General features: G+C 33.4%; 1 long non-coding RNA gene across 1 annotated transcript; it reads left to right on the top strand.

Moving 5' to 3' along the window:
- The first annotated feature begins 1,677 nt into the window (after positions 1 to 1,677).
- LOC145270870 (uncharacterized) lies at positions 1,678 to 19,170 on the top strand. Its single transcript, XR_013865609.1, has 2 exons — positions 1,678 to 1,759; positions 17,890 to 19,170. It is a non-coding gene; the product is annotated as an uncharacterized LOC145270870 (long non-coding RNA).
- The last annotated feature ends 1,512 nt before the right edge of the window (positions 19,171 to 20,682 follow it).

Genomic DNA, 20,682 nt, shown 5'->3' with positions numbered 1-20,682 from the left:
TTTATAGTTTGATAAATTCGGTGCCAGGATATGTAAACACAAAGTCCGAGTTAAAATATGTACGTTTTGTTGAACGATTATAATTATCCACAGTGTTTACGTTGTTCCGGAAAGAAGAAAAAATTAAATCCCACTTCATTACACCATGTAATGAGGCGAAATGTAAACAAAAGAGGATAAAGGCCGTGGTTTGTATGTTAAGCGCCAGAAGCTTTATTATTGGCAGATGTCTTCACACAAGGCTGTGTGTGCTTCGCATGCAGTTTCGTATTTAATTGTAGCCATAGCTACGTACTTCATAACAACAACAAACAAAGATTTTGCAAACACAAAAATTACGAAAGTCCAAAATTTCAGGCAGTCGAAAATCTGTGAAAATGACGTCATGTAATTAAAAGGGAGAAAGTTCTTTTTTTTTCAGTCACACATACGTACATTCCTTTTCTGAACGTTTGTATTAATTTTTGCATTTTTTAATTTATTTTTCTATGTTCCTATTTTTAAATTAATTTTTTTCTTAATTATTGTTCAATATTATATAAAAAAATATGTTACACCGAAAGTTTCACATTCTTGTAAAGAAATTATTAAAATCTTGAATATAAAAATTATGCGAAACCCGTAATTTAAACAAAAAACGTAGAATTGCAATTATAATTTTTTGTGTGAAAATATTAATGTAGCAATGCTTAATTCAATGGTATTATCGGTAGTTCGAGAAATTCATTTTTCTTCAAGTTATATAGAATTCATTAATACAGATTTAGGGGCTTTTTTTCGTAATGTTCCAATACAAATTATCTTATTTTATCTTATTTGTTACAAATTACGATGCTTTATTTATATTATGGTTTCATTGTTTATAAAAAAGATGGGAGGTGGTTTAATAAAGGAGATGAATTTCGTAAACTTTTTAGTTCCCTCATTTTATAGTGGCACACCGGCTCCCAGTGACTGTGATATTTGAGGTGTTTATTTTAGGTGCAGAGCTCTGCCATTAGTCGATAATTATTTTGTGGTTATCTTATTCTTTTCTTCTCAAGCGGAAACGATGCGTGGAGCCATGTATGTGCAAAAGACGATTTTTCATTTTGTCTCTCATGGTGGATGTGTTAACATCTGGTTCGCTGCTAATTCTCATCATGTTCCCACGATATAAAAAAAAAACCAAAATAAAGTCTTGCGTTTTTTATTTACTACTGAAAACTATAACTTTAGTAAGGTATTTTTTGTTTACACAAAATAATACATTTTCCCTCAGACTTAAATAAAAACAATAAGTTCATTATATTCCGCGGTCATTATTTGATAAATACTGAAAATTTCATTAAAATTGGTTAATTTTCTGATTTTTAATGATTCGTTAAGTGAAGGCAGAGGTCAAAATGTTTATACATTTTAGCATCGGCATTCATTTTGCCCGTACCTAAGAGTTAAGTTCCAAAATTACCTTTTAAACCGTCTTTTCAATTTAAAAAAAAAAAAAAAACACTTTTTAAAATATAAATAAATTGCAAGAATTGTAAAAGTCTTTTTTTTTTTTTTTTTAATAATTGTCTATTTTGCATGTATTATGCCTCTTAGTTTATTCCTTCAACAGTTACCTCCCTTGGCTGGACATTTTCTTATAGAGTTTCCCCTGACTCGACACCGGCAGGTTGACCGGTGTTTGTTCCGTATTGTAGTCAGCAGCCTTTCTTGTCCCACGTGTCTCTGTCTTTTATCTTCTGTTGTCCTTTGCCGTTTTAAGTCATCTTCGGTAAGAAACATTATATATCTTCTTCTTAAAGACAGTTTTTTAAAAATATTTTAACGTTATTATTTTTTATATTATTTCATCTTAACTACGAACTTTGTTTATTTTTTTACCCACATGTCTAGTTGGGTTGTTCATTTACGCATTATTTCATTTCCTTACGCATACGACTCCCCATTCAGCCTTTTATAACTTCTCGATTCTTATCTTTTCTCTTTGTGTTCTCAGTAATGTTTTTGTTTTGTTTTATTTCTTTCATTTTTTTTTTACCGTATCTACTCACAATATACGTTAATTATAAACAAATCGAACTAAGGGAGATAATAACTTCCGTTGAATGCCGTCAATTAAAACCTATTCTCACGAGATCTTCAATTAAAAACAAAACATGTTAACAATTAAAAATACGGTGCTTATGCACTTATTGATCCGCGCTATTTTTTAAATCGTATTTCCAAGTTTAATTAAAGTTTTATGATATGTTTTTTTTTTAAATTCAGTTGTAAGGTTAAAGAATAGAATAGGTACAAAGCACCCTCCCTGTCGTGATAATACATACTTTGGAAGCATTGATAAACAGACTCGAAGGTGATGTAAAATGCGTTCTTTATTGTCTAGTAGTAAACGTTGCACTGAGAAACAATGGCGGACGAGATTCATACGTCACGGGCCAAGGGGCATAACTCTAGGCGACTAATAGTCTCTTAGCCTATATTATGACATCCCTTCCCTTCCATATATATGTATATAGTCCAAGGGCGATATTTAGCCTTTATCTGATTAAGGGATAACATAGTCTCTAATATATTATTTAGCTTGTCTCCATTGTTCTGGGGTAATGGTATTGTCTCTTTTTTTAGGATAGTGTAACCTATAAGTTCAGTTTCTGAGGAGCATTCACTCGTCTCTGAGATCTTCTTAATTCGGGGGTGAGTTTCTCAGTTCGGGTGTGAGGCGTGCCGCTGGAGTGTTGTTCGGTGGTCGGCTGTTCGATTTGTTTAGGGGGGGGACCTTCCTTCTGGGTGGGATCCGGTGGAGAGTCGCTGGGGCGAGGTTGGTCGGATCTATTTGCGGTTGTTGATCTCCTCCCAGCTGGTCTGAGGAACTGCCTGTTCCTTCTATAGGTGTTACCGTTCTCAGATTCAACTATGTAGGATCTGGGTGTCACGCTGGAGCGCTGAATTTTTCCAGGCTCCCATATCTTTGCTTTTTCCTGCTGGACATAGACATTCTGTCCTGCATGTAGGTGGGAGTGGTGTCTGTTATGTTTCCTGTCATAGCAGACCTTAGAATGATCTTTCTGTTTCTGTATGGCTGTCCTAGTCTGCTCATCGCCAAGTTGTTGCTTGGATACTAGGGGTGTCCGTATTTTTCGTCCGTTGAGTAACTCTGCCGGGGACTTAATGTCTGATGACAGTGGCGTGGCTCTGTAAGCCATCATTGCTAAGTAGCTGTCTTGACCAGTTTCCCCTGCCTTCGTCAAAATTTTCTTGCATGTTCCCACCATTCTTTCGGCGAATCCGTTAGACTTGGGGTAATGTGGGGACGATGTCCTGTGTTGGAAGCTGTACGTCCTGGCGAAATCCTTGAAATCTTTACTAGTAAATTGTGGACCATTGTCCGAGTACAAGATTTCCGGCACTCCTTGTTCCTCAAATATCGTCTTAATACTTCTAATAACGGATATTGATGAGGCGGACGGAAGGCGTCGTACGAAGGGGTTTCGGCTGTACTGATCTGCCACAAGCAGATATTCTTTCCCTGCCAATGTGAACAAGTCTGTGCTGACGTACTGCCAGGGGTACGTAGGGGTTTCGTGCTGGAGTATTGATTCGGGCGGGATACTGGCTTGGTATTTCTGGCATGTGTGGCACTCTCGGACTATATCTTCTATGTCCTTATTTAACCCTATCCAGTACACCGCTGAACGCGCTCGTAACCTCGTTCTCTCTACTCCTTTGTGTGAAGCATGCAGCTCTTCCAGTATGCCTCTTTGCAACGAGGCTGGGATAATGATTCTCTGGCTCTTGAGTAGAATTCCATCCTGGACCCCAATCTCATCTCTGAAATTCCAGAATGGCAGGAGAATTCCTGGGCAGTCAGCCCGGTTGGAAGGCCAGCCGGTCAATACCATGCTTACAAGTTGCTTTAGGAGTGGATCCTGGGATGTTTCCACTCTTATATCTTCAACTCTCGTCGGCGCAAAGTTGAGGTATGAGATCATGCTATGGACGTTGAGATCGATCCCTTCAATGTGCCCACTGGGTCTGGGTGCTACTCGTGACAAGCAGTCTGCAATTGGAACTGTTTTTCCTGGGGTATATTTTACAGTAAAATCATATCCCTCGACCTTCAATAACATTCTAGCCAGTCTTGGGGGTGCTTGTGCTAGATTTTTCAATGCTATCGACTCTAATGGCTTGTGATCCGTATGAATTGTCGTTTTGTGGCCCCAAACGTAACTGTGAAATTTCTCCAGGCCAAAGACGATAGCCAACATCTCCCTCTCTATGTTTGAGTAGCGTGTTTCTGGTCCGGAAAGTGCTTTGCTCGCGAATGCTACTGGTCTGTCGTTTTGTAGCAGAGCCGCGCCTATACCCATTGAAGACGCATCTACCTGTAGCACTATTGGTTCTTTAGGGTCGAAGTATCGGAGTGTCGTATGATTTCCGATCTCTTTTTTGATTTCTTCAAATGCCTGTTGCTCCTGTGAAGACCATGTGAAGTCATTCTTCTTCGATGTTAACTCACGTAGGGGTTTTGTCAGTGTCGCGAGTCATGGAGAGAATTTGTTCAAGTAGTTCACCAGGCCTAGGAAGCTGGTGAGCTGCTTTGCATCCTCGGGGGGTTGCATCTGTGTGATCGCCTCTATTTTCCGGGGATCTGGCTTGACACCGTCTCTTGAGATTATGTGGCCGTAGAAAGGGATTTCGGAGGTTTTCACCACAAATTTCTCTGAATTAAACCTGCAGTTTCTTTCCCTTGCTCTAAACATTAGCTGCCTCAGTGCCTTGTCATGGTCACTGCCGTCTTCCTCGAATCCGTACACTACTATGTCGTCGCATATGGATAGGACATTTTCGAGGTCTCCGAAGTTTTCCTGCATGGCTCTTTGGAACTCATCTTGGGCAGATTTGACTCCCATGGGGTACCTGTTGTACATGTATCTGCCATGTGGGGTAATGAATGTTGTGAGACGTCTCGACTTTTCGTCCAGTTTCAAATGCCAGTAGCCGGACTTGATATCGACTTTTATGAACCATCTAGCGTTGTCTAGTTCCGCAGTGATGTCTTCGAATGTCGGAGTCGCATAGTGTGGTCTGTGCACTGCTTTATTTAAGTCTCGGGGGTCGAGGCATAGCCTGACCGATCCGTTCCTTTTAGTGGTACAGACGAATGAGTTTACCCAGGGCGTTGGGTCCTTTACAGGGGAAATTATTCCCTGGGCCTCTAAGGAGTCCAACTCCAATTTCAACTTTCCTTTTAGGGATATTGGGACTCGCCGTGGTGGGTGGACAACTGGTGGTACTTTGGGGTTTAAATGGATGGTGTGTTCACCTGGCAGACAACCAATGGAGTCGAATACGTCTGGAAATTCCTCGATGATTTTCCTCCTTTCTCCAAGGTTTTCCATCGTACATGGTTCCTGCACGGGGACCGGTTTCATGTCATGCGGGGGAGTAGGCCGGGATGCTTTGTCCGTCACATGAGTTGTGTCCGTTTTTATAGCCAAGTTAAGGGTGACTAGCCCTAATTCTCTTGATGTTTGGAGTCCTATTAGTATAGGGTCTCTTGATTTCACCACGTGAAAGGTCGCTTTAACGAACTTGTCGCGGGATCTGACCCCTAAACGACAGGTCCCTTCTTGGTCTATCGTTGAGCCTCCAAACGCAATTAGCCTTATAGCTGATTTTTCCAGTGGTACTCCTTTCAGTTCCTTGAATACCTGTTTAGGTAACAGGTTGCTCATTGCACCTGTGTCGATTTTCGCGTCAACCTCTATTTGGACTTTGCTGTTGCCTATCTTCAGTTTTGTGAAAGCTTCTGTGGTCGCTAACGGTAATTCCTTTACTGTGTGAAAGTACAGCTCCTCTGTGGAACTGTCGTCGTTGCTACCCATATGTGCTGCTGCCATGTGGATTTTATTCTTATTATATTTCCTCTGTGGCTGGAATGACTGTCTGCGTGTGTGCCCCTCGTCTCCCATTTTAGAGTGGCAAACTTTAGCAAAGTGTCCCTTTTTATTGCATTTTAGGCAGTATTTGCCTTTAGCTGGGCATTTATATTGATGGTGTTTTGTGCCACAATTACCACATGTGGTAGGTCCACTGGGCTGTCTGGCTCTAACTGCGAGTGTAGAGCTGTCTTCTACTGCTGTTGTACGTAATGCTTCCATTTGTTTGCACGTGGCTTCTTCTGTCTCGACGATTCCGAGTGCTTTCTCGATCGTGAGATCGCTTCCTTCTCTTATTAGGGACTTTTGTGCAGACTGTAAATAAATACCGAATATGAATAGGTCCAACACAATGGTCTCTTCCACCGTCCGACCGTATTCACACTGTTTGGCTGTCTGACGCAGCCGACTTAGAAATGCGTGTGCCGATTCATCCGCGTTTTGTTTACATTTTAGTAGGTTGTGTCTAGCTACACGAAAGTTCGATCGCAGATTCGCATATTCCTTAAAAAATTGGATATATTTATCCAATGTCCTTTCTTCTCCCTGTCGAAAGGGAAAAGTGTCACTTATTTCCTGGCCCTCGATACCAGACCATATTAGCAAGTAATTTAACTTTGTGTCTGAATCTACGTCTTTCATTGGGCCGTCGAAATATAAATGAACTTGCCTGATAAATCGGTCCATTGATTTGGCCAAATTTGAAGTGTTCCAATCGATTGTTGGAGGTGGTAGATGCGAATATGTATTCATCGTCGATTGCGAGAAAAATACCGACACCACGTGTGTTTTGTATTAATGTTTTTTAGATCCCGAAAATGTTCGTTTTTTTTTTTTTTTTTTTTTTTTTTTAGGGTAATATTGTTACTATTCCTTTGATTCTTTAGAGGATTCCACTTCAGACACCATGTTGTGATAATACATACTTTGGAAGCATTGATAAACAGACTCGAAGGTGATGTAAAATGCGTTCTTTATTGTCTAGTAGTAAACGTTGCACTGAGAAACAATGGCGGACGAGATTCATACGTCACGGGCCAAGGGGCATAACTCTAGGCGACTAATAGCCTATATTATGACCCATGTTAAGAATGGCTTTTTAAATAATAACGTTATGATGTTAGCACGGATCAATAAGTGCACTAGTACCAAAATACTTTTAATATTTCAGGAACATTACGATAAGTAGTATTTATTTAATATTTTCACAAAAAATAATATCAAAAATATTTAATGTGGTTTTAATGATAAATATTAAAACAAAAAAATTTTCTTACATGGTTTAATGACCGTTTTTCTCTCAGGAAATATTCACATTCATTTCAAGCCACGTGTGACATTCTGTTCATAAAAATCAGTAATCTTAAACTTCATGCTATTCTCACGAGATCCTCATTTAGCTAAGTCTGCATAATGAACACTCTTTACAAGAAAACATTTATGTTTGAACGATTTGAATTAATATTCCTAACACATAAATAAATGTTTTTTCATCTTAATACAATGATTTCGAGTTGTTTGTCAAGTGTCGTTATTTTCTGGAGTTATTTCTATATTTTTCTTTTATGTGAAGATGTGCCGCTCTCCGGTGGTTGTTGTTGTTGTTAGTAATTGTCTGTATTTTTTGAGATGAGTTGTTTTCATTGATTGAGATTGTCGGACTGACTTCCTCATCTTGGTTGTTATTGTCACAACGTTTCGGCCGTTTTGCCCTCCGGCCTTCGTCAGGTGAACGGTTTGTTAGGAGTCTCGAACCCAACCCTTTATTATTATTACGGGGATACCGTGTTTGGACTCCAACTAGGCTTTGGGACATAGTTGCTGATTCTCTGTTTTTCAATGTTACTTTTTCACTGCCTTCGTTCAGAAAAATCGGGTATAGCCAACCATGTCTGGATGGAGAGGGGGAATCATCGCCCCCTATGGGATGAAGTAAAAATAATAAACAGAGAGACCCACTGGAAAGTGAGAAAACTTAAAGAAACAGCTCACATGCTCAGACATAACAACCTACTGAGCAAACCAAGCATAGAGCTGAATGCAATTTGGACACCTCTGATAGAGAGAGAAAACCTTGAATAACAACATAGGTTTAACATTAACAAAAACCAACTAAGAATTGTCCTAGTTACAGTTACCCAAAGGTGCTGAGTTCAATCCTGAACGAAGGCAGTGAAAAAGTAACATTGAAAAACAGAGAATCAGCAACTATGTCCCAAAGCCTAGCTGGAGTCCGAACACGGTACCCCCGTAATAATAATAAAGGGTTGGGTTCGAGACTCCTAACAAACCGTTCACCTGATGAAGGCCGGAGGGCAAAACGGCCGAAACGTTGTGACAATAACAACCAAGATGAGGAAGTCAGTCCGACAATCTCAATCGTTGTTGTTGTTGCTGTCTGTTAGACAAATGACACTTCGACCATTGTTACCCATTTGTTACTTTTACAAGGAAAGACTGCGTCGACATTTCGTTGCAAGACGTAAACCGTCTTCCCCCCCCTACTCTTTGGTAAGCTAATTCTAACAAACTTTCTATTAATCTGTGATCTTGTTAAATTTAGTTTTTTTTCACATGCAATTTTTTTTCAATATAGAGATGCTTTAATCGTTCAAACACAATAAAAAAAAAATAATTGGAAATCTATATAAAAAATATATGATAAGCCGGTTTTCTATCAGTTGCTTCCATTAAATCCATGCAACGAATTAGAGAATTAATAAAGATGAAACTTGTAATCTGTTCTCTCTCATGTAAATATTAAAATGTTAAATAAAATAATACTAATTTTATCCGTGATATTCACCAAATAGATCGGCTCTATTTCCAAATGATTTATTTTTTTATTTTACCTCTTCAATTTTGTTTTCTGCGAACTTTCTCTTCCATTCGTCATCTTGAATGTTAAGTTGAGCTTGTAAAGTCAATCACATTTGAAAAATCGTTTCCTTTATAAAAGCAGATAAAGTTAATCGAAATCAGATTATAAAACAAAAACGTAAGTATTACTACATGAATTTAGTATTGATTTTTGTGCATTTGCAGAATATGTAAAAAATCTAAGGGAGATAACTACATTTACTCAGTGAATAATCCTGATGAAAATGGAGATTTATTGTTGAGAATTTTTCGCTGTCAATTGATTTTTTTTGTTTTCAATATTGACTTAAGCATAAAAATAACTTCTTTATTGTTTAAAAAATTATTTTTTTATTTCATTTTTTTTATTTAATTTATAAATTTTAAATGGTTTGTAACTGTTTCAGGAGTTTAAAGTAAAAAAAAATGTCTTGTTTTTTATTTTTTTTTCAGCAAATTATTCTATAGTTTTTCGGGTATTTTAAAAACGAATATAAAAAGTGGCACAGAGATTTTGTTTTCATGATATGATGAAATTACTTTTTCATCAGGGTCAGTTTTCTATATAAATTTAATGCAAAATAAGCACCCACTTTCTGATAATTCTTTTATTTGTTTTGTTGGCCTGCCTGATAGCCGTTTTGGTAAATTGTAATTTATTTTCCACCTTAACAATCATCTGTAACATTAAAACTTCAATAGTTTTTCGGGTATGCTGAAAACGAATATCGCATTTATATTTGCTGCAAACAAGTAGGTATCTGGATATAAAAAACTAATTATTTGTTATCAGTGGTCGCCAATTAAGCATGCATTTGCACATACAGAATTGGCCACCACCAATAACATAAGGAATTACATTGCTTAATATTTGGAATACTACTTATTTGTGTCAAATATATGTGTGCACTTGAACACACAAAAATGGTCACCACTGACAAAATAAGGAATGACACGTATCTGTATACAGATTATAGTTTATTTTTGTTCTTAAATATCCTTGTGTCTTTATTGAAAGAGGAAATCAGAAAAGAAAAAAAAATACTTTTCGCCCAAAAAACAGGCAAAAAATGACTCCTTCCTAGCTGGTCATAAAGCGGGTGCTTATTTTTACATTGAATTTATATTTAAATGTGATTTCTGACTTTTTGGAAAAGTAAATTTTTCATATTATGAAAACTATTTCTCAGTACCATTTTTTGAAGCATGTATTTGTTTTTAGCATCAAAAACTTATAAAAGTCATCATTTGTAAATGATTTTTTAGTGTTTGAAAAGATTCTAGACATTGACCAAATCAACAAACCTTACAAATTAATGAATTAGAAAAAAATCATGATTCTTAAACAAATTACAATATTACGGTTCTGAATTTTTTAGATGAGGAATTATTCTTTGTATTATTTAGATTATTAAGACTACTGTTCTCATCTTGAGTGTTATTTATTATGCAATATGTACGTTATATTACAAGAACATGTGTTTTTGGATAGCTAAATTAGATATGCAAAGACCCTTCTTGAAAGTTGTTTAATCCAGGGATTTTAAAAGTTGTTTTAGAAAAAAACAGATTATTTTAGTTTTTCAATAAGTGTGATAAATTATTAATTTTGCTTGGTGTTGGATTGTATGTTTTATTGTTAATTCTTATTGTTATTTATTACTACTGCTGTTACTCTCTCTTTGCTATTGTTATGGACTTTTATTTTTCTTCTGGTTATGACTGAAGGAAGGCTTGTGTCCATGGAAGTTAAGTAAGGAACTGTTATCCCCCTCTTGTTATTTGTATGAACTTTTATTTTTCTTTCGACTATGAGGAAAAGAACTTGTGTATCTATCTTTTAGATCCCTAGCCGTGTGTATATGAAATTTGTATGCGTTTCAAATGTTACCTATGATAATCATCTGGGAGGATGTAAGCAAGTAAACTTTTAATTCCGTTCCTCATTTTGAGGTCAATGAGGATAAACTCCTAGTGATTGTCACAAGGAGGAGAGGTGCTTGTTGGTTTTATTTGGATTATAGGGCATCTTAATTTCATCGGTTACTAAAAGGAGGACATAATTTCTCAGAGTAGCATAAAAAACTGATCGTTGCCTTACATATGCAAAAGATTTCAACTGCAAAATCATCAAAATAGTTTCTTGTTTACCCCCCCCCCCCCAAAAAAAAAAATTCCCTCAAATCATATGAGAAACTAACAAAACTTCCTTCTCTTCCCTCCCTCTTTCCACAGCCAACTTCATGCTTGCATAGCTGAAAGATCTCCTCTGTCCATAAATGAATAAAACGAGAAAAAAGAGAAAATTAAGGACTTTCTGAACAGAGATATTACCGCCTTTGACGTCCAAAAGTGATGCAAATAGGAGATAACTCATGTACAAACTATTTACATGTTTCGATGTCATGACTCTCCTATCCATTAACTGTTTGTCCTTTCCCATTGATGTCGACTCTTCCATATTGGGATATCAATGGCTGAATTGCTATGCAACTCAGAGCATGCAATGTGGTCTTTCTTAAGTCTTTCCATGCTGGGAATTTCCCATTGCTTGATCGATACTGCCCAAAAATGTCCCACATGTGCCTTTGTCACTACCCTCTCCATCAATAGCACGTCAGACTCCTCATCTGGCCTTTTCCATTGATGTTGCCTCCTCCATATTGGCATATCAGCTTGTTCTGTGGCTAAATAGCTATCCGAATCACTGGACTCGTTTAAAGCGGCCAATGCAGTCTTTATTTATGTGCTGTAATTTCCCATTCCTTGATCGTTGTTGCCCACAAATGTTCCACATGAACCTTTATCAATGGTGCTTTAATTCTTTATGACAAGGCGCCTGTTTTATCTATAACAACGTAATATGCTTTCCGATATCTAGTTTTATCTATAACAACATAATATGCTTTCCAACATGTAGTTTTATTTATAACAAGATAATATGCTTTCCAACAAACATCTAGTATTATCTATATCAACAAAATATGCTTTCCTAGTTTTCCTTGCCTCTGGTGGTTCTTATAATAAACCAGATCTCTAATGTTTAAATTTACAGACTTTGTTTTCTTAATCGCGTCTTCTATCAATTTTTTCTCGCTTTCTAAATGTTATTGCTTACCAAGGAAAATGATCGATACGTCTTATATAATGTAAGGTTATCGTTTCTGTAGTAGAGTAAGTGTTATAGTGAGAATTTTGTCGTTTCGCTCAAATGAAATATGACAGCCACCAACATTTGGTTAAGGTATATTTCCCATGACTGTTCATTGTTTCCGACTATTTTTTTTTTTTGCTAAAATGCCATGCATCGTCCCATGAAATCTTTCTTCTTTACTTTACGGATGATAAAATGATGTCACGTGATGTATGTTGAGTTCTTCTAATGCTTTCCTCATCACTTTATTCAAGGTCCATTTTCTGTTAACAACTGGAATGGTTCCTTAATCTGGCTAGCGTTTCATCCAACAACTGATGTACTTCGTTTCAGAAAATACTCAACCAGAAAGCGGGACAAATTAGTTTCCTACAACATAGAGCAAAAGTAATATGTACTAATTACAATACATATAAAATGAGGGGGAAAGTTTAAGAAAATACTCAATCAGAAAGCAAGACACAAATTAGTTTCATACAACATAGAGCAAAAGCAATATGTACTAAGTACAATACATATAAAATGAGGAGAAAAGTTTTAGAAAATACTCACAGAAAGCAAGACACAAATGTACTGGATAGTCGAATTACTTCTGAATACTGCCATTATGTTATACGGATAACAGTTTCTCTAGCATACATAAAGGGCTTGTCATAAAAATTAAGAATATGCAATATATATGAAGTTAGGATAATGTGTCAACCAACTTATGTAAACATCATGACTAAAACAAACTTCATGTAAATGTGTCAATCAACTTATGTAAAAATCATGACTGAAACAGATTTCCTGTAAATATGTAAATCAACTTATGTAAAAATCATGACTAAAACAAATTTCATATAAATGTGTCAATCAACTTATGTAAAAATCATGACTAAAACAAATTTCATATAAATGTGTCAATCAACTTATGTAAAAATCATGACTACAAAAAATTTCATATAAATGTGTCAATCAACTTATGTAAAAATCATGACTAAAACAAATTTCATATAAATGTGTCAATCAACGTATGTAAAAATCATGACTAAAACAAATTTAATGTAAATGTGTCAATCAACTTATGTAAAAATCATGACTAAAACAAACTTGATGTAAATGTGTCAATCAACTTATGTAAAAATCATGACTAAAACAGATTTCCTATAAATATGTAAATCAACTTATGTAAAAATAATGACTAAAACAAATTTCATATAAATGTGTCAATCAACTCATGTAAAAATCATGACTAAAACAAATTTCATGTTAATGTGTCAATCAACTTATGTAAAAATCATGACTGAAACAAATTTCATATAAATGTGTCAATCAACGTATGTAAAAATCATGACTAAAACAAATTTAATGTAAATGTGTCAATCAACTTATGTAAAAATCATGACTAAAACAAATTTCATGTTAATGTGTCAATCAACTTATGTAAAAATCATGACTAAAACAAATTTCATATAAATGTGTCAATCAACTTATGTAAAAATCATGACTAAAACAAATTTCATATAAATGTGTCAATCAACTTATGTAAAAATCATGACTAAAACAAAATTCATGTAAATGTGTCAATCAACTTATGTAAAAATCATGACTAAAACAGATTTCCTATAAATATGTAAATCAACTTATGTAAAAATCATGACTAAAACAGATTTCATATAAATGTGTCAATCAACTTATGTAAAAATCATGACTAAAACAAATTTCATGTTAATGTGTCAATCAACTTATGTAAAAATCATGACTAAAGCAGATTTCATGTAAATGTGTCAATCAACTTATGTAAAAATCATGACTAAAACAAATTTAATGTAAATGTGTCAATCAACTTATGTAAAAATCATGACTAAAACAAATTTCATATAAATTTGTCAATCAACTTATGTAAAAATCATGACTAAAACAAATTTCATATAAATGTGTCAATCTACTTATGTAAAAATCATGACTAAAACAAATTTCATGTAAATGTGTCAATCAACTTATGTAAAAATCATGACTAAAACAAATTTCATATAAATGTGTCAATCAACTTATGTGAAAATCATGACTGAAACAGATTCCATGTAAATGTGTCAATCAATTTATGTAAAAATCATGACTAAAACAGATTTCATGTAAATGTGTCAATCAACTTATGTAAAAATCATGACTAAAATAGATTTAATATAAATGTGTCAACCAACTTATGTAAAAATCATGACTAAAATAGATTTAATTTAAATGTGTACATCAACTTATGGAAAAATCATGACTAAACTAAAACAAATGTCATTTAATTAAAATGTGTCAACCGACTTATGGAAAAATCATGACTAAAACAGATTCCAGTAAATGTGTTAACCACCTTATGTAAAAATCATGTCTAAATTTAAAAAAAATTTCATGTAAATGTCACAATCAACTTATGTAAAAATCATGACTAAAACAAATTTCATATAAATGTGTCAATCAACTTATGTAAAAATTATGACTAAAACAAATTTCATGTAAATGTGTCAATTAACTTATGTAAAAATCATGACTAAAACAAATTTCATGCAAATGTGTCAATTAACTTATGTAAAAAGCATGACTAACATAGATTTCATTTTAATGTGTCAATCAACTTATGTAAAAATCATGACTAAAACAGATTTCATGTAAATGTGTCAATACTCTTATGTAAAAATCATGACTAAAACAGATTTCATGTAAATGTGTCAATTAACTTATGTAAAAATCATGACTAAAACAGATTCCATTTAAATGTGTTAACGGACTGGTGTTAAATTCTGACTTAAATAGATTTCATTTAAATGTGTCAACTGACTTATGTAAAAGTCATGACGAAAACAGATTTTCGTAAATGTGTTAACCAACTTATGTAAAAATTATGACTAAAATAAAAAAATTTATGTAAATATGTCAATCCACTTATGTAGAAAGCATGACTAAACTAAAACAAATTTCATGTAAATGTGTCAATCACTTTATGTAAAAATCATGTCTAAAACAGATTTTATGTAAATATGTCAACCAACTTATGTAAAAATAATGACTAAACCAAATTTCATGTAAATGTGTCAATCAACTTATATAAAAATCATGACAAAACTATAACAAATTTCATGAAAATGTGTAAACCAACTTATGTAAAAATCATGACTAAAACAAATTTCATGTAAATGTGTCTATCAACTTATGTAAAAATCATTACTAAAACAGATTTCTTATAAATTTGTCAATCCACTTATGTAAAAATCATGACTAAAACAGATTTCATGTAAATGTGTACATCAACTTATGTAAAAATCATGACTAAAACAGATTTCATATAAATTTGTCAATCAACTTATGTAAAAATCATGACTAAAACAGATTTCTTATAAATTTGTCAATCAACTTATGTAAAAATCATGACTAAAACAGATTTCATGTAAATGTGTCAATCAACTTATGTAAAAATCATGACTGAAACAGATTTCATGTAAATGTGTCAATCAACTTATGTAAAAATCATGACTAAAACTGATTTCATGTAAATTTGTCAACTAACTGATGTAAAAATCATGACTAAAACAGATTTCATGTAAATGTGTCAGTCAACTTATGTAAAAATCATGACCAAAACAAATTTCATGTAAATGTGTCAATCAACTTATGCAAACAGCATGACTAAAAAAAATTCCATGTTAATGTGTCAATCAACTTATGTAAAAATCATGACTGAAACAGATTTCATGTAAATGTGTCAATCAACTTATGTAAAAATCATTACTAAAACAGATTTCATGTAAATGTGTCAATGAACTTATGTAAAAATCATGACTGAAACAGATTTCATGTAAATCTGTCAGTCAACTTATGTAAACAGCATGACTAAAAAAAGTTCCATGTTAATCTGTCAATCAACTTAAATAAAAATCATGACTAAAACAGATTTCATGTAAATGTGTCAATCAACTTATGTAAACAGCATGACTAAAAAAAGTTCCATGTTAATCTGTCAATCAACTTATGTAAAAATCATGACTAAAACAGATTTCATGTATATGTGTCAATCACTTTATGTAAAAATCATGACTAAACTAAAACAAATTTCATGTAAATGTGTCAATCAACTTATATAAAAATCATGACAAAACTAAAACAAATTTCATATAAATGTGTCAATCAACTTATATAAAAATCATGACAAAACTAAAACAAATTTCATGTAAATGTGTTAACCAACTTATGTAAAAATCATGACCAAAAATAATTTCATGTAAATGTGTCTATCAACTTATGTAAAAATCATGACTAAAACAGATTTCATGTAAATGTGTCAATAAACTTATGTAAACAGTGTGACTAAAATAAAATCCATGTTAATGTGTCAATCAACTTATGTAAAAATCATGACTAAAACAGATTTCATGTAAATGTGTCAATCATTTTATGTAAAAATCATGATAAAACTAAAACAAATTTCATGTAAATGTGTTAACCAACTTCTGTAAAAATCATGACCAAAACAAATTTTATGTAAATGTGTCTATCAACTTATGTAAAAATCATGACTAAAATATATTCCATGTTTATGTGTCAATCCCATTATGTAAAAATCATGACTAAAACAGATTTCATGTAAATGTGTCAATCAACTTATGCAAACAGCATGACTAAAAAAAATTCCATGTTAATGTGTCAATCAACTTATGTAAAAATCATGACTAAATGAATATATTTATAGAAAAGGGAAACCTCAGTGGATTAAATAATAATCAATGATGGAGAACACTTGCGAATAAGATGGCTTAAAGAAAGAGGGCATAATCTGGTGATGATTAAGGCTATGACAACAGGACATTCTTTTCATTGTTATGACTCTCGAGTATATACCCGACATAGTTAAATACAGTTAATCAACCCAAAATACATCACTCTATATAAAAGCGTATGAGATATCAATGGATACACACTCGAGAGACAAAACAATAAAAGAATATTCTGTTTTCACACCCTTAAAAATGACCAACTACAAATCATACCTAGTATTGTATTCAACACGATATGGGAACCATAAATTATAAAAATAGATTATATATGTACAGTAGCATACCAAACTAAGGGACAATATTTTAAAACCTATTATGTTTTGGAATTAACAACTATGAAAAGCTGAAAATTTCACAATTGGTAGTCTTTATCATCCATAACATACTAAAATTTGAATCATTTGCAAATGATAGAAAAAGAATTATAACAATTATTTTTTTAAAAAATAGAAACGTCCAAAATTACAATGATATGTTGACTGAGAATTTTCTACCCTATTTTAGCTGGAAAGTGGATTATAATCCCACCTTCATGTAGCATAATGTTCCCATTAACACAATCGGCAATGTCAAGAGGTTTCTTGAATAGAATGTTATTCTGTGTTTATATTGGCACATCAATCCTATCAAAAATATATGGCATTACATCAAGCAACAGATACGAAATGATAAATTTTTATATCTGGAAGAAATTTCGACAGAAATAAAATTAAGTATGATGCTCTTTCGCTAGAGTATTGTTGCAGACTAATTCAAGGAATGGTCAAAAGATTGCAAACTGCCAAATTGCAGAAGGGTTATGCTACTAAATATTTACTACTTCATTGTGTTCTGTTGTATTTGTTGCGAATTAGATCAGAGGTAACATAGAAATGTTGTGTAAATAACATCAAAGGTGAGAACAATATTCTGAAGAATAAAAAAAATATGAATAATAAATCCTCATCTCGAAAATGTAGATTTTTAATTAAATATTTGAAAATACAAACAACTAAATTTTGTTAACATATTGCATATTGAAACTATACTAATCTTATTTTAAAGTCATGAATGATAAATATAAATATTTTAAATAAAAGGCAACAGAATAAATTTAATTTTTCCACATGAAATGTATCGTTTACAATTTATTTTATATTTACAGAATTTTCAACAATGAAAAGAAATCTGTGAATGGATAATAATAACATTTTTTTGGTGATTTAAAATGGTGTCAAATAAATTTCTTCATATAAATTTTCTAAAGTGAAAATTTATAACACTCACTCCATTGCATATATTTTTTCTGGAATCAGACATAAGAAATCATGGTAGGAAAACAACATTTCTGTGAAGTATGTGGTTCTCCTTTTGCACAGAAGTCACAATTGTTGAGTCATATGAAAACACATACGGGAGAAAAACCATATTCTTGTGAAGTATGTGGTTCTTCTTTTGCATGGAAGTCAAATTTGTTGCAGCATATGAAAACACATACGGGAGACAAACCACATTCATGTGAAGTATGTGGTTCATCTTTTGCACAGAAGTCAACTTTAATGAGGCATATGACAACACACACAGGAGACAAACCTCATTCTTGTGAAGTATGTGGTTCGTCTTTTGCACGGAAGTCACATTTGTTGCGTCATATGACAAAACACACAGGAGACAAACACCATTCTTGTGAAGTATGTGGTTCTTCTTTTGCACAGAAGTCAACTTTGAAGACTCATATGAAAACACACACGGGAGACAAACCTCATTCTTGTGAAGTATGTGGTTTTTCTTTTGCGCGGAAGTCATATTTGTTGTATCATATGACGACACATACGGGAGATAAACCACATTCATGCAAAGTATGTGGTTCTTCTTTTGGGCACAAATACACTTTGTTGAATCATATGACAATACATACATGAGACAAACTTCCTTCTTACGAAATATGTGGTTCTTTTGCAAGGAATCGAATTTGTTGCACCATATGAAAACACATATGGGAGACAATTATACTATGGAGACTATTATAGAGTGCGGCACAATGGACAGTATAAATATCTCCACTGGAAAATATGTAAAACTTTGAATATCCAATGTAGTAGAAAATTTTTGGAACCTGTACCAGAAAGATCAGTTGGAAATTAGTCATTCACCATCCACTATAACTTTGAAATTCCTACAGTAACATACCTAGAATATGGGACTATTAAGCCTGACATAGTGATATGGAAAAAGAGGGAGAAAGTGGCAATCCTAGTTGAAGTAAGCGTCCCTAATGATGCTGGCCTGAAGAGAGCAGAGAACGAAAATAAAACAAAATACCAAGGAGTTATGTACAGCATGAAGAGAAACTGGAATCTTAAGAAGATATCCATCATACCAGTCATTATAGAAGCAAAGAATTTCATAAACTATTTGGCGAATATACCTAGTGAACCAAGTGCAATAGAAATACATAAGAATTACAGGGACGGTTAGAATCTTAAACATATCTCTCGGTTTGAGTGACAAAACTAATAGGATAATGTTTTGCATCCGGTTGAATGCCCCATTCCCAACGAAAACAAAGTGATAAAAAATCAAAACAAAAGAGATAAACCACATTGTGAAGTACGTGATTATGTTGTCGTTCCTTTGGACAGAAGTCAGATTTATTGCATCATATGCTACAACCTCTATCACATAGTCAACTATTTTGCAGAAGATCGTCGTACAAATATGTTAGCACATATGCGAAACAATTCTGATGATTTTCCAAATTCCATACCTCAAAATTGTATACCAGCATCAGGAAACAAGAGCCAGCAGAATACCCTCTATCACGAAACTGGCCAAGCATTTTGCACAAGACTGTCTTACAAATACGACAGAATAAGAAAACATGTTTACTACGGAAATCATATAATTGTTTCAAAATACACGAGAACTTCTCTTTCAGAAAAAGGAGAAAGGAGCAGCCATAGAAGACGATGTCCTCAATAATATGGGGTTAAACAGAATGAGAGGAAGAAAAATAACGAAATGCTAGGGTCTTATGTACAATACAGAGGAGAAAACGGAATCTTTGGAAAATCTCTATTGCAGTAATTATAGGAGCAACTGAAATTATACAAAAAAATGTTAAATATACCTGGCAAATATACCTGGTGAACCAAGTGCAAGAGAAATTTTCTAAAAGTCCACAAAAAGAGACGTTTAGAATCTTAAAATGATTGCTCAATTGAATTGTATGAGATAAATGAATGCCTGGAAAATAATTAAATTATAAAAGACACACCACATACTGTGGTTCTTTGCATAAAAAGAAACACCTGTTGTGTCATATGCAAAAACATTCGACACTGTTGCGAATACTTCCAATTCCAAACCACAACGTTCTTTTGTCAAAACTTCCACTCTTTCAAATTGACTTGCATACGACTATGTACCTACAAAGTAAAATAAGAAGCATCGAAAAGCCATATTTTTGTAATGTGTGTTGCTCTTCTCTAACGAGACAAAATAATATGATCCTTCTATGATGTTGATAATTTGCTTTAAATATTCCTTTTTATTTTCATGTAAATTTTTGAAATGAAAGAACAATTTTATGTCGAGATCACGTCTTAAGTTTTTTTTACTTTATAAATTTACTACATTTCAATAAAACGTTTATTTTAAATCGAGTGTTCATGTCTATAAATCTACTTGAGCGTTTAATCTTTTATTATTGTTGTTTTCATATATATGTATATCGTGAATTTTTTTTAAATATAAGGACCTCAATAAGTAATGTCCCTAGCCCATTTCCGTTTGTCTGAGCTAGTAAAATTGTTGCATATGCAATGATATATCACTCTATGGGTCATGTAACAAATTACAACTCTGAACTAATTATTATTCCTGGTTTTCAAGTGTTTGAAATTAGTTAAGGGTGAAATGAAGTCGGTCAAGTGTCATGCAGTGATCAGTTGTCTTA

The sequence above is a fragment of the Euprymna scolopes genome, chromosome 46, assembly GCF_053919585.1.
Source record: "Euprymna scolopes isolate OS-2025 chromosome 46, ASM5391958v1, whole genome shotgun sequence".
NCBI lineage: Eukaryota > Metazoa > Mollusca > Cephalopoda > Sepiida > Sepiolidae > Euprymna > Euprymna scolopes.
This window is presented reverse-complemented; position numbering and strand designations above follow the sequence as displayed.